The sequence below is a fragment of the Galendromus occidentalis genome, unplaced genomic scaffold, assembly GCF_000255335.2.
Source record: "Galendromus occidentalis unplaced genomic scaffold, Mocc_1.1 scf7180000077442, whole genome shotgun sequence".
Taxonomy (NCBI): Eukaryota; Metazoa; Arthropoda; class Arachnida; order Mesostigmata; family Phytoseiidae; genus Galendromus; species Galendromus occidentalis.
The window spans coordinates 184,915-212,268 of NW_003805430.1; the positions used below are offsets into that span (position 1 = coordinate 184,915).

The 27,354-nt window shown below is 53.8% G+C and overlaps 1 protein-coding gene across 1 annotated transcript in view; it reads right to left on the bottom strand.

Annotated features, from left to right (window-relative positions):
* The window catches only part of LOC100907800 (frequenin-1-like), a 52,241-nt gene that overhangs the window by 24,240 nt on the left and 647 nt on the right, over positions 1–27,354 (bottom strand). The window lies entirely within an intron of this gene.

The window sequence follows — 27,354 nt, forward strand, 5'->3', positions numbered from 1 at the left end:
TGTTATTGCTGTGTTCACTTGCGAAAACAATTGCCCCCGCAAATCCGAAAATCTTCTCCTGAACCTTCCGCCCCTAGCAAGCCTGAAAGGAGCGAACATACGAATGAAATAGCTCGAGCGGGGGGAAGTTCCTGTAGAACAATGGCATTGTAAGCGGGAAACAAACATCCTCGGCCGTGAGGTGCTCTCCGAGACACTCGACGAATTTCAGTCCACACACAAATGGCTCAGTGTCAGAGATGTAGGCGCAACGTTGATTAGGGTAATCCTATCTGAAGTGTCAAGCGCCACTGTTTGACATCGGACAGGTTCAGGGTCCGGAGCGAGGGGTTTACAAGTGTCTTGCGCTGTAATATCTTCGGGTTCACAAGCGCTGATTCGGCATTCACCCCGTCGAGATCCTCGTCTACCCTGTAGATGATCCCGATTCTTCGCGTCGATTATGTCCCGGAAAAAGTTTCCTAGCTTTTCCCGCTGCTTTCTGAAGGAAGTGAAATCGATAGAGAAAGAAATCCAGAGAGCATGAAGTTCGGCGGGGATCCGGCCGCATCGATATAGACAGAGAAAGAGCGGAATGTACGGAGATAAGGAGGAAGAGCATTTTTCACTCCAGAGAGAATGAACTACCAGCCACTCGACCACAAGTCGACCATGGCTGTGCCGACCAAAAGGTTCACTCTTGCGAAAATGGAATGCCGGATCGACTAACGGCGGCGGAAGCGGACCCCATTCAAATGAAGCATCGGGCTGAATCGAGTATCGCCGCATTCTAGGACTTTTGAACATCGAATTCCTCTGACTCCAATGTTTATACTTCGTGGAGACGACGCAGTCGAGAGGGGATATTTCGGCTCATGCCATTTTGACCAGCCTGATGTTTATTTGGAACCGACGACGGAGAAAAGCCTCACATGTTGTTGGACATTTCAGGCTGGCCGCTGGCTTGTTGCTGGTCCTGCTGCTCTAATGGCTGATGCTCCGTCCTTTTCGAATCGGAATCGGCTACGGTAGGCGGTAACGCACGCACTTACCGAGCCGTCACACGCGCCTGCCTTGGGCTCAGCTCGAAAAGAACGAACTCGATGACCTACTCGAGCTCGAGTCCGTCTTAAATCGGTCGGAATCCGTTGGTGGAGTTCAGCGTGAGGCAGACTCTGCCGTTCTATTTTCCTTTTCTTCTCTCTCAGAGGGAACTAATAGATATAGACAGCGACAGGGCTGCTAGTTTGTTAGGTTTCCGTGGACTTTTGTTCGACGAGTGTTGAGGTCAGCTGAAAACTAACTCAGTGGCTTCTGTCGGAGTCCCTTTTCTCGGAGCTTGGTCTGAAGGAGCTTTTGGAAAATAAATACGACAGCGAAAACTTTCGGCTGCGAACAATGCGGACAAAAAGCCAGAATGCAATGCTGGCTGTCCGCCGTGCTATGTACGCGCACGCATCCACTCACTAACCCCTTCGTCTCGAGACCTCGAACTCTCAACTACGTCGCGAGTCTTCGGAGCACGTCGCGATCCCCTCGGGTTGAAAGTTGGTATCTCTCCCGGAAGGCTGCGGCTGGCGTGGTGTCACTCCGAGCTCCTTGGGCGGATTTTTATCTCTTGGAGCTGCCGAATGAGTGAGAAGTAGTCTGGTGTCTGTCTGGCTTTGGAGAGCCCCCGACCTCGCGCTGTCGGGATACGCTTGCCAGAACGCCCGTATTTCAGCCGCGTGGCGTTTGTTCAAGTTTGTTGTAGTCGATGCCCGGCGAAACAGCACCGAGCATTCTACGGCCGTCTGCTTCTTTCGGTCTCCCCATCTTTCTCCACGGGGATTTGGAACCGCTCCCGATTGAGTAACCCCAGGCCAGAGGGTCGGCGGTCCAACCGGCAGTCAGAGGGAGCTTCGTTCGTCAATGAATGCTCCCCGACTACTCCTTCCCTGGACCGACATGTCGGCCACCTCGGGAGATTAATGTGAAGGAAAATCAATCAGCATTATTCGTTGGAGAGCAAGAGTTTTCGCAAGATGCGGAGAAATCAACGGACGACTGGCCGAGGAAACACTCCGAAAAGATATTGAAAATTCAGAAGCAGAAGGCACGGCCATGATGATACATGCGCTCTGCAGCCGGGGCTTGCAACTGAAATAGAACGCTCCCGACAGCTCCGATGCGGGTCGTGAGAAAGCGTCCACCTGTACCCGCTCGCGCCAAGCGATTCACAACCGCCCGACCAGCCCGGCTGCTCTGGAGGAGGGCTATGTTTAAGAAGGCGGCCGGCACATCCGTATGGAAGTTTGATCGAATGTTGAGCGCTAAGTCGACCCGATGGCCGGAAATCCTTCGATTCAACCAACACGCGGACAAAGATAAATATTTCCACCGGTCACCGGGGAAGTTCTTTCTAATCCTCGGCTCATCAAATTCTTCGAGACGTTCTGTCCGTGTTATCGGAGACGAAGGCGGCCCTTGAGCTTCGGAGAGAAGTTGGGGAATTTCCTGCTCCATGAAAAAAGAGACTTGGAGGAAATTCTCCTACTCGCTTCGCAAGGCTCTCGCGACCGTTCTCTCACAGTGAAAACGCCCGGAAACGTCGAGCAGAACTATTCCTCTCACTACAGTTGAATCCCTATGGAAACCATCAGGATGGAAACAGGTTGCATCTCGATTGGAGCTCATGAGGGGTGATTGACTTTGCACCGCATCACGCATCACAGATATAACTCCGGAGTATAGTATCGAAGATAATTGCGAAAATTTCCCCGTTCAATTCTGGAGCTCCAACCCGTAATCGATGTCGATGCGACCCGAGAGGGAGTCGATAAGGGTAGCATCGCTCTTGCAGATGATCGAACCTTCCTGGAAAGATCAGATCTGGTCAGCTCCTTCCGGAACCCAGCGCGAGCCTCGATGGGGTTCTTGGTGCACGGATGCCGGCGACCGACGCCGACGTCGTCCTCGCCGCCTTCGGGGGTCCGACAAGCTCCGAGGGTGTTCCTGCGTCTTTCAGTATCGATAGAAGGTTTCGAACCCGCGGTCCTCCGATGCTCTCGGCTCCCTCTCCGACCTTGAGCCACGCGAGGATCGCCGCCGCGGATCCGATTGGGCAGCGATTCAGAGGATGTCGAACGATAATTCCTCGTCCCACGCATCCTGCTGGAATCGCCGCTCCGAGGCGTGCGTCGAAGAAGCCGAGGAGACATCCGATGCAGGAGTTGACAATGGAGCTTGATCGTCTTTTCCTTTTCGGGGTGCGCTAGCAGTCGGGTCGACTTTCGTAGAGTCTCACGCCTGGTCGTTTGTAGACTCATGTACAGCTATCCGCGGACATTTGGAGCCATTCCAACGACGCATCTTTTCATCAATCGCTTTTGTGGGGCGCCTCTCTTCCTTATCGTGCATGTCGTCGGTCGCTCTCCACAGTTCGGCGTAAGATTGTCATCCGTCCAGCGAAGGGCGATCAATACTGTACATATATCCGAGACGCACAATATTAACCACATCGAGCTCGATCCCACATGGAGCTGTTCGCAAATTCACGTCGCCTGTGATCCCTCCAGTTGTGTGTTTTCTCAGAGTCTTCGCTCGAGCGCGTCGTTCCGGACGTCACCCCGGCGGACGGCCAGTTGCGTTGAGCGTTTTCTCTCAGCTACAACGCACGGTCTTGTGTAGCTTCCTCTGAGCCGGCTCCTTATTTTCCTCGCTCAGCACCTGACAGGCGCGGCGAAAAACTCTGTGATCCTTCTTTGAAGATCTGATTGCGAGTCTCCCGACAAATGGGGCGTCATTTGGGCTCAAGACTGTCGTTGAACCTAAACAGATGAAGGATTTCCTTCTTCCTCGTCTTGTTTTTCTCTTTGGATACAACGCCTGATGAGGACGTTGGGTCGATTAAGTTTAATCTCCTTCCTCCGCACGCCTTGATGCATAGCGCCATGCGACCGTGGAACTTTTTTGCAAATAATGAAATTCAGAGCCAGTAAAGCCCCAAGCATGAAGAAACTCGAGTCAGGTAGTGAAACGCTGCAGCACGAGCGAGCATGTAAGGTTCGCCTTCGGTCCGAAGAATAAGGTCACACCGCTTGATCGCCGGATTCGGCTCGCTCCTGGGGAATCCATGAAATCGACCCGTACATGGATCCTGGGTCCGCGTTTGCGAGAGCTATCGGACGGGGTCGTGAGCGCATCCCTTTCTCGCAAGAGTTCCGGTGAGCCCTCCCCTCTTCTTCCGAGAGAATCGCCATCGAAAGGAAATCTTGTTCGTGGATTATTTAGGAGCATGGCGCATTTCTCCTAGTTCTCTAGGCCCTCCAGATGAAGCTCCTGTTGGACCTAGAGACTGATCGTCAGTTGAGGTCCATTTCTCCATTCTGTCAAAGTCTTCCCGGCTCCGTCCGAGAAGGATTTGGGAACAAAAATTAGACCGGAATCGAGGCGGGAGCTCGACAAATATACAGACGCCGCAAACAAGAGCCCTGATTGGAGGATAACACGTACATCCGGCTCATGGAATGAAGAACTCCGCCGGGCGCGTGATTTCTTTTCCTGCGATTATGTGACGCTTCCTCCCCGCGGTCGGGCCGGGGTTCCCTGACATCTTCAGACGTGTATCCGACTGTCCTGAGAGATAAGACGACTGAATCCAAAACGAGGAGCCGGAGAAGCGGAATGAAGAATTCAGAAAATCATTTGGGGAGGATCGGACGAAACAGCGCGGGTCCATTCAGCCCTGGTCTTGGAGCCTCAGCGCGCGATGAGGCTGGAGGATCCCGGCACATCGTTCCCGGGCAGAATCGAAGGGAGCCCACGGCCCCCTCCCGCCGAGCGAGACGATGAGGGGAGTCGGTCTTGAAACGCCAAACATCGCTGATCGGAAGCGGTGGACGGCGGATGAAAACGAAAGAGAAGATGGGACGACAAGTGAGCAGGACTTCTGAGATGAATGGAGCCCCGCGTGCGAGGGAATGAGAACGAAAACGTCATCGGAAAAAAGCTCGGTGGCCTCAGCATTTCCATGTTGACACAACACCAGACGAGCGACTGCGCTGCGAAGCGAGCAGAATAAGTCGGCTCTGATCTGCGCTCAAGGAGCGAATCGTCGAATTCGAGGCTTAACGCTGGGACAATTCTCAGAAAAGAATAAATGTCGGCGGATAGGAAAACATGCTTCAGGTCCGACATCAACTCCGAAGCAAACGCCGGCCCGGACCTTCACTCCCCTCGCGTCATATGAGAGGATACCCGAACACATCTGCCAAGTGATTCTTACCTTTCGGCTCGGCTTGCAATCCGAGTCCAACTGAGCATGCTATAACAAAAGCGCGCCCTTCTGACGCTTTTTCTACGTGTTCTCTGGGATTCGGCTCCCGGGGACCGGCTCGAAACCTCCGGACGCGCGTAATTACTCTTGCGTGCATTCAGATTATAACCTTCTTCCCAGCTGCACAGGTTGCTGCAGATGATTGCAGAACGAGGGCGCGTCGCACCCTCACGGCTGCTCACGCCCGGATGTCGGCCGCAATGCCTCCCAATGCATGGTTCCCGAATAATGAGACGTCGAGACCGCAAGTCAATCAAAGTTTTGGAAAATGCAAAAGCAGAGATGCAGAGCCGAATGTAGTCGAGCCCTCGGATGAGAGAATACGCGAGTGAGATACTGATTCCCATCGCCGCTCCCCGAATCCGCACGCTCTCCTGAGTCATCAGAGATTCCATATGAGAGATGTCGGCGTATAAGAGACTCATCGCGAATTCTGTCTTCATGAGATCCCGTGTCGGAGGTCTCGCTTCCAAGAAACTGAATGCAGCTTTTTCACTTCAGATTGATGTTCCGTGATTTGGCCTCAGCGAGGCGTCTTAGGAGAGCCGTTGGAGGTGCGGGCGAAGCTGAGAACGTCGGCATTCTGTACAATTTTGAACATTCAAATTTCGTTTGACCGCGTGTAACAGTAACAGAAAGTCGGCTACAAGCTGTGAGGGAGTCTTCGAGTTTTCTGCTCCCCCACCCCTCCGATTATATCTCATGAGCTATCGCTGGCTAAAATCAGTGAAATCATTTTCTCCTTCTTCTCAGTCTTAGAAGGATGCTTTAAAGACAAATGAGTTTCCACGGTCAGAGGAAGTGCGAGTCGCTATCTCGGCGAACGCCTCGATATGCAGAAACTAAACTTTGTTCAAGTCGATCGTATATGATCGATAGATCTGTGAAGGAGCCGGGAAGAACTAGAGTTCACGACCACTCCCGACATGACCGCGTCACTCGAGTAGGGCCCTCCTTAACTTGAGATTGTTGAAAATTACAGGAGAGGTATACAGACGCGGACAACCGTTTTGTGATGTGTGCATGGGCCCAATGCAACAGTTTCAGATTCGTGCAACTAACGAAACACTTCAGGCTTCATTGTCGCGTTTCATACATAGGGGGATGGGGGGGATATTCGTATCGAATTCAACTGTGTTCGCTGCGAAATGTTATTCAAGCGAAGGAAAAGGGGTTTCGAGTTGAGAGTGGAGAAATTCCGCGCAGGATCTCGGCGGCGGAGGACGTTTATTGAGGCTGATCGAAAGAAATCGAAGCCTTCGTCCCTTGGTGAGCCGTTAGCTCCTTTGGCTCGAACGAAGCTCAACACGGTATTATTCTTCTCTTGAACGACCCAATCAGATCCGCCAGATCGCTCGGTATCCATACAGGGACGAGGGAGGAATCGCGAAGCTGAGGGCGGTGATGACGATTGTCGTCATCATCATCGTACTCGCGATATCTATTCACTGTCGCTTCCGTTGGATGTTTACACAGAACATCTCTTTCGTATTTTTTTCTCATCATTTCTCCGTGTCGGAGCGAATCGAGGCTTTGAGGCCGTCTCCGTGGAAGCGATTCCCGACCTGAGCCCTCTGAGGCACCCTCCTCGTTTTAGATCGTCATTCTGCTTTCCGACCGAGCGGGCAGCCGAGCGACTAACTATTCCTTCTGCCGTCGAACCGATTTGGCAATACACACATGCCGAATGAAGTTTGTGCAGAAGCGTCTCTATCGAGTTTGTGCAGAAGCGTCTCTATCGAGTGAAATTCGATGGAAGATTGATCCTGATCTAGGATCGACTCAAGAGGGAAGATTCGTCTCGTCCGACCCACGGAGAGAACCTCCACTGGTGATTCCAGGCTGCGACACCTCAAAATAAGTCCATGGAATTTCTAGGCGTCGGCATTGGCTGGGATCATCACGGTGCGGACTTGAGTGTCGAGATCATTTCTATCGAGGTCTTGGGAGATCTTGCCGCGTGGTGAACGTTGTCGCTACGCATTCCTCCGGAGTGATCGCCGTGAACAAGTCACTCGGGAGCCTCGATTCAGCATCTAGCTTGAAATAGGGACGGGTGCGACTCTTCCCTGACTGGAGTTCCGAAACCTGCTGCGATATCTCCCCATTGGGGTGACCATACAAATTCCAGGAGATTCGGTTTTTGTGAATCCCCGAAGATGGCAGCAAATACATTGGGCGAAGGCAAGGAGCCGACCGCGCATTTACTTCACGGAGCACGTTCCGCAAGAATCGGGAATCGCTGTCGCCGGCGATTCGGAATGGAAAAATATGTTTCGCCCCTGTTGGAACAGTAGCGAAGAACGAAAATGTTAAGCGGCTCCTCTGCTCCGTCTCCTTCCCCTCCTTGTTCCAGCGAGGGTTCATCGAAGTCGACGGCGCACAAATACATATAGCGAGCCTCGACTGAGCTCGGCTCCGACGCCACGAGCTCCTCCCTGCCTTCGTCTTACCTATGGTATGGATTCTGGAGAGGGGATTCGCTCGAAAAAAATCTTATTCCCCCATGGATGTCTTCGATCACGTCAAGACGATTCTTCCAACCGATGCTCAGAAAAATCTCCTCTGGATACGAGCGCATGTACCTAGAGACTCGTATTCTTACTTGTCCCGGCCATCGCCGGTCAAGACTTGGCGGAATTCCGGACGCCGCGCCGACGCCGCCCGGAGGTTCTCACAGAGACTTCCACAGTTCAGATGGGGCAGAGGGATTCCTGGGGTCCTCGAGAACACTCGGTGACTCCCGTTTCTGTATTCCCCCGAGGTGAGGGCGCGCAAGAAGCCTCAGGATGAAAAATGGTCGCCGTGTCCTTCGTTTTCGGCAGACACTGCAATCAACTGTTGCACGGTATCTAAACTCTCAGACTTCGAAGAATTTTTCAGCGATATTTTCCCATTCTTGGGAGCAGTAATCATGCTTTCGTCTCCGGAATACGGTCGTCATGTTCTAGGAATGAGCATTCCTCCCTTCCTTGCCTACTCCCAGTCATAGCACGCGATTGTAATGGGAATAGAAGGCAAAAAATCTCTGACGTCCTCGTGCCACGGAGGGCCACCGGCCCCCGACACCGAGCGACGTTTTTCTCCCGGAGCTCCAGCTCACAAGCCTCGCCCATGTATGTACCTCCGCCTGAGCTTTAGATTGAGAATTTATTTTTTCATCTCGCGCACAGCCGACATCAATCCCTGCATTCCACTACCGCGTGCCGGTGCAACGTCGGTCGGTCCCTCGGAGGATAATTTCATACATTGACAGGAAGTCTTCGTCTGCGGTAGGCTCAAAGGGCGCCAACTCAGCTTTCGCCCCCCCCCCCCCGACGGGTGATGTTTTATTTATTCTCAGTCGACTCCATCCATGACGTCATCAACGTGACGGTGGGCTCGAGTCCGGAGCAGACAATGACGATTTGCTGAAAACTCCCATTTCTCCCTTTCGAGTCCGGCCGTCCGTGACGTGGGCCGCTACTTCCGAACCCAGACGAACGCAGGAAATTGAGATCATATTGGGAATTCAGGAGAGAGCGGGTATCTGCTCGTTCGGAGATGCTGCTGATCGAGATATGAAGAGCGGATATCCCAAAGTTCTGTGTACTGGAAGCGCCGTCTTTCACCAAAAGTCCCGGCTGTTTTTTCTTTTCTCTGTCGGGCTCAACCCGCCTTATTTTTTGCTTGTTCCGTGTCCTCATTCATTCTAAACATTCATTGTGGTGATGTTCGTCCCCGTCGTCATCCTTCATTCCCATGCGCGATTTCTTCCTCTTCGAGTATTCTTTATTCAAGGCTGCAACCTCGTTCCGTGCCGCTGGTGGCCGGGTCGACTGACAAGAGAATCGAACCAAGCCAAGCTGCTCGAACAACAGGCGATTGAAAAGAACAAAGGAAAACGTGCGTGGGCTAATTGGTAGTTGACTAGCTGGTTGTTTTGTCGAGCTTCACGAAGTTCTGAAGGATTTGTTCAGATTGATTCACCCACGCGTCCCCCATGGAAGAAAAACGGTGTACAGAATCTTAGCGGGGGGAGGGTCTGCGGAACAGACTTCTAAGGCGTTATCCGTGCAGGAAGTTGCCCTAGCTAGGCGAGGACAGGGAGATTTCGTTCGACGACATGCTCCCGGATAAACAAACGAGGGAACTTCATAAACCCGAGACCGACCTCGCCGTGGGTGGGTCTCATTTCCTCCTCGGTGACAATGATCGGTCGCGGTCAACATCACGTCGAAGACGGAGACTTTTCTCTCAATTGGATGACGGCTACCGCTCTTCAGTGACGAGGCCGGCATTCCTCCCTCAGCTTGGGTCAGGGAAACCCGTGATGCGATACGGCTTGAGGCATACCGCGCTCAAGTGTACGAATTGGCATTGCCGGCGCCCCTCAAGGACTACGCCAATCAAGAACGATTCCACAAGTCGTCGCAATATCAAAACCTTCGTCCCCGGTTCGCGGCGAGACGAGAGAGCAGAATGACGTCTGCTCAACAAGCCGAACAAGGGAACGGTCAAGTTCTGCACGATACGATCGTTACCACGTGATGACGCTTCGACTCCCGCGCTCCCGAAACATGGTGGACCTGGAAATAATATTCCCCTCCCCCAGTCCCACCGTAATCTCCCAAAACAGCTTAAGGGTTCGGTGTCTTGCGGAATCTGTACGGGCGCAGAGATTGGGGACTATGAGCTTCTCGACGAGAGTATCACCCTCGCTCTCGGTTGGGCTCTTGCGAGAGTCTGGTAGCTTGCTGCCGAACAAGCGACCTCCCGCTCGGAACCGAAGGTCGTTTCATGAACCGAAAGCCGTCCATGCAAATCGGCATTTGATGCGCAAACCGCCCTGACCTTTCGGCCATTCGTCGTTTTCCGCGAGTCGAAGGCTCCTCCGTGAATAAATTAATACGCTCTCTAGAGACTGTCCAAATATGCTGTTGCCTAATGGTGACCATTGAAGGCAACCAAAGTCGAATGTTCGAGAAAAAGGAAGGCGAGAAATCCGAGGGAACTTAAGAGGGAGTCAGAGGAAATAGGACCGCTGTCTGCTTTCCGAGCATATCACAGAGACTGTTCACGAAGAGGAACCAGAGCAAAAAGACCGTAGAAGAGAATGACCACCGACATAGCCATCAGCGGAGCCGTCTTCGGCGCAAATAACGCCGCGGGGATAATCGGACCCACATACGCTCACTGGATGGCGAATGGGCGGTTTGAGGGAGAATTCCAACTCCATTGATTCCGAACTGCGTATCTCGCCGTGTTCGTTAGCGTTGATCAGCTTCCGCTTGAGTCCCGGTTCGAGCAGAGGGAAGCTCGGAGTTTTCCTCACGGGAAAATTCGGCGTTGGAAGTTCGGCCGATATTCATCCACCTTCAGAATATCGAGAGTTGCTCTCAGCTCCGTGCTGCTCTTCTGGAGATGTTTTCATCCAGCCTTATTGTATCCCATTTCAATCATTTCATCACGACGGTCAGGTCGGACACGGTTCCTCCCGAGGAACTGGCCTCGATGACGGTTTTCCCTCGATGATTCCCCTTCCGGCACTGTTCTATCTCTCCGGAACAGCATCGTCGACATTATCCGACTTTCTTCTCATCATAGCTCGCGAAGCGCTGCCGGTATGTGATTCTCACGTCAGCGCCACCGAGCCGCGTCTCTTATCGGCGCAACTTTTGTCATTGTAGCTGTCTTTCTCATCAGTCTACCTACGATGTCGTATTCCCTAGTCTAGACACTAGTGCAGCGTTCGACGGCGTCTTATTCCCATGTTGACCCATTCCCAGGAAGTGAAACCTGCGATCATCTGTCATACTTGTTGTGTTCTCCGCGCCCATTTACCTCCTCTCCGTCGAAGCTGCCGATGCGATCCAGTCGAATGTTTCCCTGTCGCGCCATGAGCCAATCGAAAGCAAGAAGTCCCTGCCCTTGTAAATCAGGGCGGTCGCGTATTTGGACTTCGCGACGGAGATTCTAGCGAGTCCGAGTCTCCGAGCTCATTACGGGGTGCATCTGTCAGAACGCCCTCATTCTTCGCATGATTTGCCTCGGGCCTTCGCTGTGTTTATTTAGGAGTATCCCTTTCAATGGTTCGAAACAACAGCTGACCGCAGTTCAACCGTCGAGACTCCATTCAGGCTTTGAGGAAAAAATCGCTGCGCCATTCACTGCTCTGTTGCTGTCGTCAGCGTCGTTGATGGTATTGTCGCTCGTCGACGTTGGTCGTCGTCATTGCGGTGGCGTCCGATGGGGCAGAGCCGTTGCAAAAGACTCGCGACAGAATTCGCGAGCTAATTGATTTGCAGAGCGGTTTGTAACGGAGCGAGCTGCGCTGCCGACGGCGCCGGTCGACGCCGAATTCGTTGACCAATGCATTAATTCGAGTCTGCACAAGGGAGAAAACGTGAGTGGATGGAACCGAGGGTGGACAACGAGGGAAGCCGGAGGCACGATTAGGACAAATCCCAATCTGTAGGAGTCCGAGAACTTCATGAGCCGCGAACTTCCAATGCCGAGCGTTTCCGATGGCTACCGCTGAAACAAACCCGACGAAATGTTCCAGCAGGATCGATGGCGTCGAGACGTGGCTTCGCATAGAGGCGTCTGACGGGACAGATGCCGCAGAGCTGAGTTGCGAATCGTTACAGGACAATGGAACAATGAGGGGACTGATGCTTGTCGCTCCCTGAAACTGCCGCCAGTTTGACAGTCTATTTGGGATTGGCTCGGATTCCGTTCGACTTGACAGACAAACGGAGGGACAACAAATTCGAGACATCGAGGTGTGACGACCTCGAAGTTTTTCCCTAAATTGGAGTCTGATCAAGACTTAAGGCCAGGTCCTATGCAATCGGGTTCAAAAGAGGATCGCAACGGGGACGATCTTGGCTTTCCTCTCGATCTCGACCAAGAAGAAACAAGCATGGCTCATGGATACCGATATGTCCTCTGTTGTTGAGGAACATCAATGTTAATATAAGAAATGTGCCAGCTTGGACCGTCCGCTCAACGAAAAACTATAAAAAATAATCAAGAGCGATCCCTTGGTTCGAAGCATGTTTCTCTCGTCAAGAAAAGATGCGTTCTCCGTGAGGGACGAGGCGTCCAGGGGCGGCAAGCAGCCCCGAGCTCGAATGAAGAAGTCAAGAGGTGGCTGAACGCGACCGGTCGGATTGGAGTGCGTTCGAGGCTAGCGGCCTAGTATTCGAAGTTTCAGGTACTTGGATCTTGAGTCGAATTCACGGTTTTCCACGCGTTCCACCCACTATTCGAAATTTCGTTCGGCGCAAGATTTCCGCCGCGGAACTGCGACTGCGGCGCCGATGATTGCGAAGGCCAGGGATGGAGCGAGACAAACTTCAGCGATCTCTGTGTCGAGAGTCGGAGCCTCGATTGAGGCTCATTCTTCTCCGGATCGACTCCGCGAGCCGTTGCTGCGGTTTCACTCGTCAGAAATTCGAATTTTCCCGACCCGAGGAGAGACAGAGTTCCTTCCGGATTCACAAGAACGATTCACAGTATTTTTCCCTCCTCGGGAGCTTGTTCTGATGGAATCGGCAACTGCCATCGGATACGCTCCGAATCCTCAGGTCCGAGCCCGGCTGAGACTATTCCTCACTCCGAGCCCGCTTGGATCCAGGCTGAATGACGGATCACGTCCTTGGCTCGTGTGCGCGGACGCTCCCACTGCGGTCTTCAAAGTTGTTCGTCGATCGATGAGCATCCTTATCCCGAGGGAACATCGACCCGGATGATATATCAATCTTTCACACGATATACACTGCCGCGAAACGATGTTCGAGTCGTGAACAAGGATCCCATCGTCAAAAGGGTCGAGCGCACGCGGTAGGTCGCGCTTGAGAAGCGCATTTCCCCTCGTGGATGAGCCGGTAGACGCCGGCCCCGCTCTGGCGCGAGGTTCTTCTTCCCAGTGCGAAATGCCTCGGAAGAATTGAGACTCTGACTCCCCGAGATTCCGGGTGTCGAATCGGAGCTCCCCCGCCCGCCTGCCAAATTTATTGACGGCAGGTCAGAGTTCCCCCGGCAGAACGCTGACCGGTCTTGCGCCGCCCTCCGACACCCTTTCCGACCTTGGACCTTCTGCGAGGTGAGGTTTAGCGGTCTAGCCGACAATGAACCCAGCTGGTAGGCGAGAGTGTGAACAGAAACTCCCAGTCCCACCACCTGCTGTGGTATGCCGGTGCCAAGAAAATCGTTAAATTAGATGCTCTAGATTAGATGATAGATGCCCTCAGCAGCTGCTGTTCCCGTGGGATCTCTGCAGCATTTCTGTCTAGCAAGCAAGCCTTGAGCATAGGCGAACCTGCAGAGGCAGGGGGCTTTCCCTTATTTCCGACCGATGACACGAGACTAAACAATGAATTGATATTTCCTTCGTAAACAAGAAGTTCATTCATTATTTATAGGATTTCTGCTGGTGATTGACTGACGTCTTCGTCGGTTCCGCCCTTGAATCCGCCGATTCGAGGCGCTCGGTTTTCCGCTTTTCTTCGACACGGGGAAACAATGGCGGATGAACCACGAACCCAGAACCTCAACGCTTACCGGAAAGCTAAGTGAGAGACATTTTCTCCCGATCGTTCGTTCTCCGCTTGACGGAGATGTTCAATAAGAGCATGCGATTCCCGCTCCTCTTCCAGGTGGACGTGACGCAGTTTTTTCCGCAAGGACAACCGTCGGTCCGTCTTGAAGCAAACCTCGAGGAAAGAGGGCTGGTCCCCGCTGTGGCTGTCGTCTTACTACGGATTCCGGACGATTGAGCCGTGCTAGCTCGAAGCCCAGCCACTGGCTGAACTGGTTCGCCTGCCTCCCGCTCCCCGGAGGCTAGCGACTCGCTGCGAACATGCTTCACTTAGCAGAGTGAGCATGACGCCCAAGTAATCTCCGCCGTGTTGGTTGCGATATTGCTAAAAGGCTGTCTAGTTCCGTAGTGGCGATGCTCAAATGGAAGTCGATGTCTAGTATAAGCGGCACGAGGGCACTCTCTCACCATCAAATCCACTCGAATGCATTCAGTGACTGCGTCTCGCAAACCGAGCGTCAAGATCACACCGCGGTTCTCCGAGCACCCGACCGAAAATGATGCAGCCAACTTGCGCGATCAGATTGGCCGCGTCGCGATCGGGGCCCCCGTCGTCGCCATCAGATATTCACACCCGTCGTAAGGATAATGATTATTCCTTCGAATAAAATCTCATGATTCCCGCCGATGGCGAAGACAGCTCCGATGATCAACGAGCAATAGAGATGGGCAGGAATACAATGACGGAGCTGAACAATAGCTTCCGCGGAGACACGTGATGATTGTCGCCTCGTAAGGAGATCAGCGGGTGTGTGGGCCGGCGGCGCCGGTCCCCGAGGCCATAGAGAACGTTTGACGACGAGGTGTCGCAGTTTCGATCCCTGGTCGATCCGAGCTCCCCGGATGTTTAAATAGAATCTTCGATTGAATATTCCGGAGTGATTATTCGGCTCGGGAGCGTTTGTGAACGTGCTCCGATGAATCTGTCTGAGCAAACACCGGACGGAACCCAGTCGAGTGCCCGGGGACATCCTACCGCGCCTAGGAGCGAGCCTGATCATCGAATCATGCGACGCGCGCGCGTATGATCATTCCGATCACGGGCTTCGCGCGGTTTTTAAATTTCCTGAGAGCACTCATTCGCATTCGCTCGCCGAGAGAATTGAAAGCTTCCGTGCTCAAACCTACTCCCCCAACACGGCATGGATCCGACGAGATCCGATTCAGTTTATCGTTCGAGAGCGGAATCGAACACCGTGGAAGTCTGCCGTTCCGTGGAAAAAGACCACCCTCAAGCAATCACGGAATACTTCGATCAGAAAGTGAGCGCTAGGGCCCGCCGACACGCAACTTCAGAAGGTTACCAACGTCAGGCTCGACGTACGATTCGGGTATAATTCAAATGTTTGATCGAACCCCGACTCAGTTTCGATTCGTCCGCATTCCGGTCTCGCCTAGCTCGGACCGAGCGTTTTGTCGGTAGGTGGCTCTTTCCAACTCCGTCCGTTCCGAATGCCTAGACAGTTCGAGGGTAGCGAACCTAGCCCGATGTACCCGAAGGAGTCCGGCGAATTCAGCCGGAATTGAGAAGCGGGCGTAGCATCTTTCATTCCCTTAAATTATTCAGCACGCGTCGGTCAAGAGCATTTGCTGAAATAATAATTATTTCCTCCACATCGCCCGGAGGAGTTCCCTCGAGGCGGACCGGTGAACTGGAGAAAACCCAGCAGCAGCAGCTCCACCGAGCGCCTTGAGCGAGTGAACAGTTTCGCAAAATCCCTTTAGAGAAATTCACTTGATTACTTCGTCGGCTTCTTCGACTTTCTGGAATCAGGCTCCGGCGCGGAGGTACTCCCAGAGCTCCACCGGAGACCGGGGCGAGCAGCCAGACAGGTCCGACGCGAGGTCGCTGCGTCCCGGACGGGACGAGACTACGATGGAGCGAGCGAAAACACGACGGATCGGAAGCACGGGTCAAGCCTCGTTGCGTGACATTGTTCGACCTCGAGTCCCGGAAAATCTCTGTCTGCCCGTGAGCTTGTCTCCGTGCAGACATCACCTGTTGGTCGTGATGGGGCCAGCCGGTCACGCGCTGGGCTTCATTAGAACTCATTGGAACGGGAAACGAATCTGCGAACTCACATTTAGACTCGACGGGCAGCGACTCGTGCTGAGTACTTATCAGCTCAGGCCCGGGACGTGTTAGCTTGGGGCGGCCTTCCTACCGGCCTGTGGAAAGCTCACTCGCACGCGGACGAGACTACCCGCAGAGATGCAGACAGAAAACTTGCCCAATGCGTAATTCTCAACAAGGCGTGAGCGAGGAGCCGATCCGCGGAACTGCCAACGCGTCCAAAAGACTGACAACTGCTTCGGGAACGACCTAAAAAATCACCCTTTCGACCGAGCGCTCGACCGGAGAAAGCGTCGAGCGGGAATCATTCCAAGAAAATGTCAGAGCCTCGAGCTCGTCCGAGATTCGCGAAGAAAACGAGAAAACTGAAAAAAAAGTCTCTGCTTTTCGAAACGTGCGCGATCCTCTATCACTCCTATTGCTGCGGAGATGATTCGATCTGAAACGTGTAGAAACGTGGGGGGCCTCTCCGGAAATCAATATCACGTTCCAGTTGACCGACCGAGTGATACCTAACATCCACAACTCGTTGTGCATAATTCATATCCATCCTCGCGAGTAAAAGATCAACCGCTGATTGTGTCACGAACTCGTTCTCGAACATACGCACCCGACTGGGTGGGGCTGCCGTTGATTTTGTGATAAGTTCTCACAGGAGGCTCCTGGGATAACGCAAGGAACTCACTCAGTCGCGCCTCGACGTCTCGATGACGAGCCTGAATTTCCACCGTCCATCGATCAGAGGTATGTTTCTGCTTGCGAGCTATTCCGCCCGCTCCATGATAGCAAGCAGTAGCCTGGGATCGTTCTCTCTCCCGGGAAGGGAAAACGCAGTGGAGCCAAATACCCGAGTAATGACAATCGGACGCAAAGTCGACTCCGAAAAAGCGCGAAGGTACTGGACCGTGAAACATATCTTCCGCGAGGACATGAATCCCTTGAGAAGGCGCTGACGGTCCTCCCACGAGACGACAATTAATTTTTCTCGACGCTAGGATCACTTGACGTTTACGTTTTCCCACGACACGGCGTTCTCTCCCCGAGAGTTTCCCCACTTTGTCTTCGAAATATCGTTGGAGCTGCGAAATTTCGCCCTGACAACCCGACCATAGTACTGTGTCGCCAGTGACAGATCTCAACGCGCGGTACCCTCCGGTGCAGGTGGAGTGAGGGGCTCTGCGCGCGTTCAAAATATTCCCGTCGCTCCGAAGCTTTCATTCAACGCGGACCCGGCTGCTCCGAAGCCGCTTTTCCATGGCCCTTCTCCCTAACTGCAGATGCGAGCAGCAGGTGCGGCAATTGCACAAGTCGTTCCAAGTGTTTTTTTCAGGCGTTTCCTCGATGGCGGGCACAGCGCTGCCGCAGTGGCTCGAAATACGTGTGGCAGGGTTACTCCGAGCGGTGACCGTCTCAGCGGTGGTCGCCGTCAAAGAGCTCTCGGTCATTTGCATTTCGGAGGTGGAAAAGAATGGAGAGAGCTGCTTACATCATAAGCGAGCGCTCGCTCCGGGGCTCGCCGCGATGTTAAGGTGGCTTGGAAAACCCGCTCGCTGACATGAGCGCATGCATGCATGTACGTCTGGTTGCTTGTCAAACCACTCGGTCACCTCATTAAGCACTCTTTCTGAAGGGCTCTTCACTCACTCAGTTTGTCGGTCGGTCGGTCGGGTGGCCCATCGGCTGTCTCGCCCGACCGCTGGCTCAGTTGGTATCTCCACTTTTCTACCCTCATCGCTTTTCGCCGTCTATCTTCTTTCTTTGGGGCCGAGCTGAATATACGTCTTCCCGACTAATCTGGTTTGTGCACTCATTATTATTAATCACAAGCTTGGCAAAACTGTCTCCGGTCCGCGCTCTGCCGAGGAGTGACTACTCCCACAATTATGTATCCTCATGCTGGGAAATTTCTCTCGAGTTTCTCGAAAACTCCCCGTCCCAGACCGGAAGCGTATTCCCGGCAAGCGTCACGGCGGGATGAAGCTGATTATTACGAGACTTGGAGGATTCTCGTTTGATTTCCGTGCGAGCTCTGACAATATTTTTTCTCCCGAGGGCTCGGTCGACATCGAAGAAATTCAGTTCGTCCTTCGCGCAACCGACGCCTCGCAAACGCCCCGAATAGAGTTTCTGCATCGAAGAGTCGATCGAAATCTGTGCGACCGATGCGAAGCTCTCGAGTTTTTCCCCCGATCCTCATCTCTCGAGTTTTCGTTTTCACACTCCGCGGCTCTCTCACTTTTTTCACGCACCGCTCCACACACGCAGTCATACACACGGAAGGCTTCATCGAATCGGGCTCGTCGAATCCGTCGGGACGCTTCAAACATTCAGTTCGCCTTTGGCCCATTAGAAGAAATGAAAACTTTTCCTGCCAGAAGCCGGTCGGAGCAGCGCGGAGGAGCGAGAAACAGGAAAAACTTCCGACCGAAGGATTCCAGCTCTTTGGGAGCGCAACTACGCGCCAAGAGCTCCAGCTCCGCGCTGCTGGCTGATGATGATGATGCACCCTGAGGTAATCCTTGCGTTCCTCTCTCGGGGAGCAGATCTCCCGAATCAGCTTGATCCGACATTCTTAACGTCTCGCAATTACTGATGTCCACGAGGCTGCGCGAGGTTTTCCTTGAGCTCTCTCCGACCGGGAGGCTCAGAGGAAGCTTTTAGGGAATCCTTGCCGTTTTCCTTCGTCACGAATCACGAGTTCTTTGCCCCAATCCAAGTGGAATCCGTCCTGGAAGTCGCTTCCCTCAGTTCCGTGACCCAGGCGTCAGGGCGCGGGCGTTGTCCCAGACATGTACCGGCCCCTCTATTGAATTGCGGGAACGACGCCTCGCCGTATGTACACGTGGCATATCCTCGTGACGCGAATCAGTCGGTCCTCGGACACATCGGCTGTCCGACGGGGATGTCTGGCCGGCAATCCGCTCAATACATAAAGCGGGCCGAGCACGCGATGCATGCGGAAGCTCTTTCTGTCCCTCCGTATTAGTACCTACTACTACTACTACTACTCGAACAGCAAGACTTATTCATGAACGTGTCAGTCGGCGGGAGCGTCTTGCGCCGCCTATGAGCTCCGGGACAACATTGCCGCTGACGGACTTCCCGATCTTGCGGTGCACAGAGGCAAAACGGAACACTTTATCGGGGAAACTTCCATGGGTGCGGTTCGCCTATGGGTTTGCACTCGGCAGCATACACAGAAGCCCACAATCGACGGCTGGCCGCAGTCGATGATGAATCGGAATAATCGAGGCCGTTTCTAAGTAGGGAAACGATGTGATGGATCTTTGGTTGGATGTGGTTATTGTGGCCTCAGTAACGCCTGTACTCGCTGGCCATTGCCGGAAGAAGTTGTGTTGGAGCATGTGTTTACTTTTCCCCGGGTGGCATAACAATGTCGGTGTACGTAACCGAATACCTCGGCAAACTGTCTTTCCGACTAAGCGGACACCGCGGGCTGCCCGGACTGCGGAGTCAACGGACGAGCTTTCGGTGCTTCCATGGAGAAAAATCAGCGTTTCGAAAATAAGGCCAACGGGAGCCTGTGGGTAAACGAGAGCATCGATGGATATTCGGACGTTCGAAGGACTCATGTCGCTATTGCGAGTTCGAGCGGCTCTCGGTTGATGAAACTTAATGAATTTGCTGATCGAAACATCGCCTATCCGCAAAGATCCTGACGAGCCGATAGCCCGTCTCGAGCGCGTCGAACTCCCCGCATCGAGTTTCGTTCCCGCTGCGGCTTCGTTGCGGTCACTTGACGACGTAAACGACAACAACAACAACGACCATGAACTAACGCAGCGCATTATTCTTCCCTTTGTTGAGTTGCGCTAGTCTACCCACTCGGAGTTCGTGCGCATCGTTTGTCCCCAAAAGTTCTTCTCAGTGTCACACAAGACATGACAGGCAGCGCGCCGCGAACATTCAAAGTGTGACCGACCGGTATTGTAGTCGAGTCACCGCTCGCCCCAGTGGAAAGCGCTCGACGTTGTCCTGCCCCGCCCTCTCCTCCCACGAGAGCAACTTGCGAATCCCGTGCCACCCCGGTTGAGAAGCAGCAGGCTGACAGGCAAATAATTCTGACTCTTTAACGTCACAGACGGAGGGCTCGCTGCATCCGCACAGCCTGGGCCGGTGGGAAGGAGCTCCGTGAAGCGGGCCTAGGCGCTCCGGCGTCCATTCCTTCCGGATCTTCCCATTTCCCCTGTTTGAAGCGACGACGATTATTGGATTCGTTCGTCGCTAGAGCCACGATCTTGATTTTTCGACCGAGGGATAATCCGGGCGAGAAGCGATGGCCACGAGATCAAACGCGAGACCGAGACGTCGCAGGACCGGCGCAACAGACGACCATTCCCGGAAAGGGTCTCGTCCCACACACCCGGATGAAATTCCCGAGGGTTGGAAGCAAAAGCATCCGTCTCATATTTCGAAATTTATCTCTTGGCGCAATAGAAGAAGAAAGAGAGTCGGGAGGACATTGCGTAGCATGGTGCACCAGATGGCAAAGTGCAGGAAGACTCGATGGATGCGGAGGTAACAAAGCATGAGGAAACGAATCGAATCTCGCCGCTTGAATTGTTCGCTCCGATTTCTGCCTGAATGATTTTAAACTGCTCGACTGTGTGCACGTTCTTCCGAGTCCGTTCTTATTCTCCACGACTCGGAGAAGGGTTTGAGGAAGGGAAGTATTAGCAGGAGATCGGAGTCGCAACAAGAGATCGTCAGGTAATTTAGGCAGATGACGGGGGCGTCAAAGGGAATGAGCCGGGAAAAGATGACACGGCGCCCGAGCTATCGGCTTCCGGGAAAACTACAATAGCTTCGATCCGCACTACCCGCCCCCTCCCCAGTCCGCTTCGGTTTGAGAAAGTTATCGTGCCCATGATTCCATAAATTGTCCTCGATTCATTCAAGTGGGAGCATTCAGGGTTTATCCGGGGGCGCCGACGCGAAGCTCTTCGTCGTCATGGGATGAATCGTCGAATCTTTCAGTCTCACCGATGTTACCGATGGGCAGTTGGCCTCGCGGAGGGATCTCGGAACCACGTGAGCCTCGGCGGACCGGAGCCGAGGCCCCCTCAGAAACCCTTCCCGTTGAGGTCTTTCCCAGCTCTGCTCCGATCATGGGCCAATAAGCCGGGCTGGGCAGAACCCAAAACAGAGTTCGAGCCCATGGGACGGACAGGCGACTCAATTGTATTTTGGCAAATTCTAGACTCTCTCTTCCTTTCCCCGCATCTTACTCTCCGTCCCTCTGTTTCTGTCACCTACGCATAATCAGAGAGGGAACGACGCGATTTCAGAAGCCCTGTAATGCACAGATGGTCCTTAAGACAGCCTGGCGCAGGGAGAAAGTTGCTCGTCCCTCATCGATAAAGTCTGATTTGCTGTCCTTGAGCGGTGACTGCAAGTCGTAGGGCTGCCGCCATGGCTACTTGCCGCGGCAGCGTCGGCGGGAAATGAGGAGAAACGAGCAAACAAATGAAAGAAAGAGGAAAAAACAGACCAACAAACGAGCAAGAACGATGATTTCATTATCGCGGCTTTCGTCCGACCTTCTCGTCCATCGTATCTCGGCTCGGAAGAGAACAGCGGCTCGTTGTCTGTCCCCCTCTATCGGTGTTCCTTACGAAGGTAACCAGTCTGCCGACGCCGCGCCGTCGTCGTTGCTCACTTGCGCCAAGCAGAGGCCACCGGGCCATGAAGGGAGCTCAGCCGTGCGAACAGGATGTCATCGACACCTAGTTGTAGTAGCGGAGATAGTGGAAGCAGCGAAGCTACTTCTACATACTATTACTCTTCTGGACAAGGAGCTGCCTCTAGTTTCGCCTCCTCAGCTTCTCTCATCCCGGGACGCTAACCTCGCTCGAGTGCCGATCTCCGTTTTTTTCCCAACTCCTTCCAGCTCCGCCCTTCGCTGCTGATCTCGCTTCCTCATCTCGAAAGGATGTTCGACAAAAGACTCCGGAGATGGTTCGCTTGGTGTTTCAAGCTGATATCATAGAAAGGTATGTGGAGCCCGAGCGCCGGTCGGGGGGCCGAGACCCACCCAGCAGCTACCGACCGACCGACCGGCTGACTGAGGGACCTTCATGAGCGAGGACGTCGCCGTTTTCTTCCGCTGATTGCATAAAGCCTTTATCTGACGGGCAGCAGCTTACGTCCGCATTTTCCGCCATCCGAAATTTCAATACATCATGCTTAGCGCGCCCTCGGTTTCGTGTCTCACTCAGCCGACCGACCGACCGATCGAACGATCAATCGATCGATCGCAGTCTGTAGTTGGCAACTTGTTTTGAATGCTGTTGGACAATAAATTCCGACGCGTCCGAAGATCGGTACTCTTCCTGTGGCAGCAGATGCGTGCGCGAACAAGCCGATTGACGTTGGCTTGTTGTCCGTGGCGGATCCTTGCAAAGCTCACTCGGGGGTGTGACAGTCCGAATCGAAGTTCGAGAAGGAAATTCTCTCCAGAGTTGAGCCAAAGCGGTCGAGGGCTTGGCCCTTGATTATTGAGTATCTGACCCGAGAGCAGAGACAGTAGCTCTGAGAGCGAATCATTTTTCGCTACTCGGTCCTCGATTTGTTTCTCGGCGTTCGGGGCAACTCGACCCCGAACAACAATAAAACAAATCAATACCGACGGAGTCATCGCTGGCCGTGACTCGTGTTTGCCCACTCATCAGCAGCGTAGGTCGCAGAGCTGGTCCTGCTCGGCTTGCGGAGGTTTCTTATCCGAGACGAGCCTCTTCCTTCCATTCTCAAGTTGATGTGTATCCGAGCAGCGAGATTTGTGAATGTTTGCGTGCCAGGATTCACCAAGCTGATTTGCCGGCTTTCGGCTGCTCGTTTTCGCTGCATCGAGCTGCGTGCCAGCCAAGAGTTCCCGCCCGCGGCGATGGAGCGAGTTCCGCACCCGGCGAGCTGACCGGCCAGTCAGCTGACTGGCTACGTTCCTCTGTCTCCCCTTCCGCTCGTTTGGTTCTGCGTCCATTGAGAGGGTCCAGCATGATTTGCATGAGTATAAAGCCGAGTAAGGCTTTGCCAAGTCGAAACAGAATGACGTGCCATGGGGTCAATCGAATAAACGACGCGTTTTCCCATCTTCAGAGGAATAACTAGATCCGGCGGAGAACGTGTCGCGTTCACGGAGTCACGTGTCCGAAAGTCTTCTGCGGCGGGCAGACTGTGCGCTTACAGTCCCGTGCAGGAAAATATTTGATGAGATTCAATTTGCAAATTCAACACTCGCCGCGGCGGGTATGATGTTGGTGATGCAGGGTGCGAGCAAAGGCAGTGGCGGAGGACCGGAGGTGAGGGCAAGATGGGGCGAGGGGGATTCGAAAGCCTTGCCGAGATTCCCTGAATAGAACTGTGCTCCTGAGAAGTCGAACAGCCGGTGGGTTTGCAAGCCGGCGAACACAACGCAGGGCTCAGACGAATTGGTCGACTCTCTCTCCCGACTGGAGTTTAAATATCGCATCGCCCGCCGCGGACTCCCATCGGAAGCGACGGAGCGACCTTTCACCGGCAAGGCGTACTGACGAATCGATGAGAGAAAAACCGATCAAGACGTCCACTGGAGGTCATCACGGGAACGCATCCTCCTCTCTTTGTCTTAATCCTGTATTTCGGTCCGTTCCTGGCGGTGGACTAATGTGTAGCTGCTACTGGCGTTGTTGTTGGTCGTATATCGTGGCGAAGAGCTCGGTCCTGCAACGTGGCAGAAGCCAGCAGGCAGGCAAGAAAGCTCTCCTGATGCGAGCTTGTTCCCTCGCCGATCCCACTCGCCAGACGAATAAAGCACTGGACACTGCTGGCAAGGCAAACAGTGGAAAGCAGTAATGGTCAATCTGTCGGGGGCAGCCAGCCAGGCACAAAGGTGATTCCCGCCGTCTGCCAACTGAACCTCCAGGACGGCGGGAGCTAGTTCCAGGGCCAGAATCCGGTGGCGGTTACATCAGCTATGCAGGGGTCAGTGCGTGAGTCGCTATTCGCACGCACGCTTTCACTCACTCACGCAGCGCGTATAAATGAGACCCGTCCGATGAGCGCGGATCCAGACTGTGATGGATGAATGAGGCTCGATGGCTTCCTGCCTCGCTGAGCCGATGAGTAGATGAGCGAATGAATCCAACTCCTGACGGACAGGGTCCGAAGGACGGAGCGACTCGGACTAACTAAGTTCCTGCTGGAGGTGGACAGCCAGCCAGTGAGATCCATTGATTGGAATGTCGATGGAAATGAAGGGGGAACCCTCATCGACCAGCTTAGCGAACCAACGAACGATTCCTTCGATTCCCTCTCTGGCCGTCCCGGACCGCCGACGTGGCCGAACTCGGAGCTTCTGCTACATAGGTCCTCCGGCTGAATATGCGCTCATGTTGAAATGTTTATGTCCGCGGATTCGGCGACTTCAGCCACTTGATCAAACTCACAGTACCGTAGAGTTTCCATTGCGAAATTCCGGAAAGGGGAAGCTCGGGATCGACGAGATCGAATCGTGTCCGGAATTCTTAGTGCGGGAGGGGGGTCGAATCGTCTCGCCCGGAGAATTCGGATAGCTTCAGCATTCAAAGACATCATTCGAGATCGATTACGGCGTCTCAAATCGTCGCTTACACGGGATAACGTGAGCTATGGGCGGATCACTCGCTCGAGTCGATTGATCGTCGAATTCGAACACATGGAATACAGTAGGTACGTTTATGCATTTGGGATCAGAGCGTATGCGAAGTTGGAGAATAAATGAAAATTTGCCTAAATGCATAAATGCCTCGCGAGGATTTACTTTCCCACCCACCATTTCTCTCTGGGCTTCTCCTTTTCATTTCCCCGCTCGCGCTCTATCCAGACTTCGACAATCGAGGAGCCGACGCCGACGTCTCAAATGTGACGGGTGAGGAATAATTTTGGAAATCGGGAGCTTAGCTGTTTAATTTTGTCCCAAAAGCGAAATGTTTGATTGGGATATTGATTATGTCGTCTCCATCACTTCCTCTCAGCTCACGATGGCTGTCCTTACGTATATCACGTCGTTAACAGGGAGCACCGCTCACTCCTCGGGTTCGCGTGACCTCGCGTCGTCATCCGCCGAGGATAACGACTTACTCCGCGAGCACAAGCTAAGCAGCTCGAGTTTCAGAGCCGAGATCAGGTTCGAGTGGCGCTCGAAAAGAACGTCGAACAGGCGACAAGTTGTCAAGCCTCTGCTAATCCGTGTTCACGCTCCGAATTCGGCACGACGCGTGCGACTTGCCAGAATGTGACGGTCGCAGAGATCGGTCCTGAAGCCGAGCCCGCAGGTACTCTGGAGATATCAAGCGCGAAAATCGATCGCCCCAGGAGAGCCCAAGTGAAACTGAGCCGCTCCTGAGGTTCGGATCCGATGGGCGGTAACCCTACACCGGTTCCAGTCGTCAAAGCCTCGATACGGAGGAGGCGGCTAGGCTCTCCTTGTAGCGCTACCTTTCCCCTTCGATCACGTTCCAAGGCTCTTCGAGTAATGGTCTTCCGGCTTGCATTCTCCGACACCTGCTGCGTGTCTTTTTACTATGGGCTTATTTTGGCCAACCCGATTGTGAGACGAGCGTGCGGGCTCGCTGCCTGTCGTCTCGTCAAACGACGGTCGACGTCGTTGCCTTCTGGATGTTGCCAATTATTATGCCACGATGTATCCGATACGGTGGGGAAGTAGGATGAACGCGCTCTGATCGCGTCTTCAGCGGCGGCGGCGGTCATAGTGGCGGAAAAAAAACGAAGACGAAGTATGCAAAGAGCGGCTTTGCATGCGAAATGGCCCGCTTCAATGAGCGGGTCAGAATGGAAAGAGTCGATACTCTGAGTTCTCCGGTCGGGAGAAATCCATTGAACAGACTGGCCCTCCCGCGTCACAGTCGCGCCAGCAGCGTCTCACTCACAAGGGATCTGCACAGGGGATCTGCTCGTAATCCTCGAGCCGATCATTGCTGTTTGTGTTTATCTCTTTGGCAAGGAGCACAGCGGGGCCGTATACAGGAAGACGAAAAGCATCCCGGATATACGGCTCTGCCAGGGGCGGATTCCGGGTCAACCGAGTCGAATAAGTGTGTCCGTTGCTAGACAAGCCACTCATCAGTCTCTTTCTTGTCCGGTCGGCCCGCCATCGCTCGCCCGATCGGGACAGAGCTAATCGGGGATAATTATGTTCTAATTGCAGCTCTTCCGTAGGGGGACGCCGGAATGGAAAAGAAAAACCTTTCGCGGCTCGCCTCGAATGAGTTCTCCGATTCGGATCGCGAGGAACATCGAGTTCAGCGGGTCTGGGCGCGGCGATCGGAATCGGGGCGCTCGGAGAGAAGCCCTCCGCCAATCGCCTTATTCCTTCTAACTGTTGTATCTGTCGTTGGTGCTCTCGCGTATGAGCCGCCGTTGCGCTTCGCCGTGTCTTTCGCACTTCTCGATTGCGCTATTACAAATAATACTGGCATGAGTTCCGCGTCATAACGGAGCAATATCAGGCTCCCGTCCTCTATTCGCTCTCATTCTTTGCCTCGATCATTCATTAGTTGCGCAGCCAATTTCCTCGCTCGCGCTCTCTCGCGGCGCTTCTCACGACGTTCGCGGCGGAAGAGGTCGGCGAGGGAGTGTGAATCCGCAGCCGCTCAGCCAGCAAGTTCGTTCACTTCCCCGCTTGATTCTCCCGTGCGCCGCCCGGCTCATTGAAAACCCACGCACGTAGCCCGGCCGCTAAGTAGCAGAAAATCATCATTGATTCAGTGTGACCCACAAGCTATATTGTTCCTCCGCTCCGGGTGTGGGAGAAGACGCGGCGGGGAAAATTCCCCGCGGCAAGGAATTCGCTCGAGCGCCCGAAACGATGGGCGTTTCCTTGGGTGAATTACAGACGAGTCTCCGGGTCGAGCATTGTTCACAAATTGTTTCCAATAGAATAAAGACGGACTGAACGAACAGGAACGCAAGCGACTTTGACGAGACGGCGACAGCATTGGAGCAGACAAAAAAAACAGAGTCGTCGAATTCCGTCGACCAGCCGAAAACGACGCGGGAACGGCAGAACTTTCTCTGGGACGCGCCATGGGCTGTCGAATCGGAAGAAGTCTCAGGAGCTGAGACAGGGCCCCGGCCAGCCGCAGGAGCGACGAGAAATTCCTCTAGGAAGACCGAAAAAGCGGGCTCGAGAGCCGGCAGTCTCGGGGCATCTTTCTCAAGAGACGCACTAAGTGTGAGCAGCCAGCAGTAGTTAACGATGATTGCTATAAATAGAAGGCCACACAGCCCGAACGGGTATCTAGACCTTGCGCCCACCCGCCTCCTTTCGCCGCTCGCTAAGTTACGCGTCCCGCGCCGTAGGTTCGCCTGTATTCGTGGGAGGCAGCGCGTTACCGCTGATGC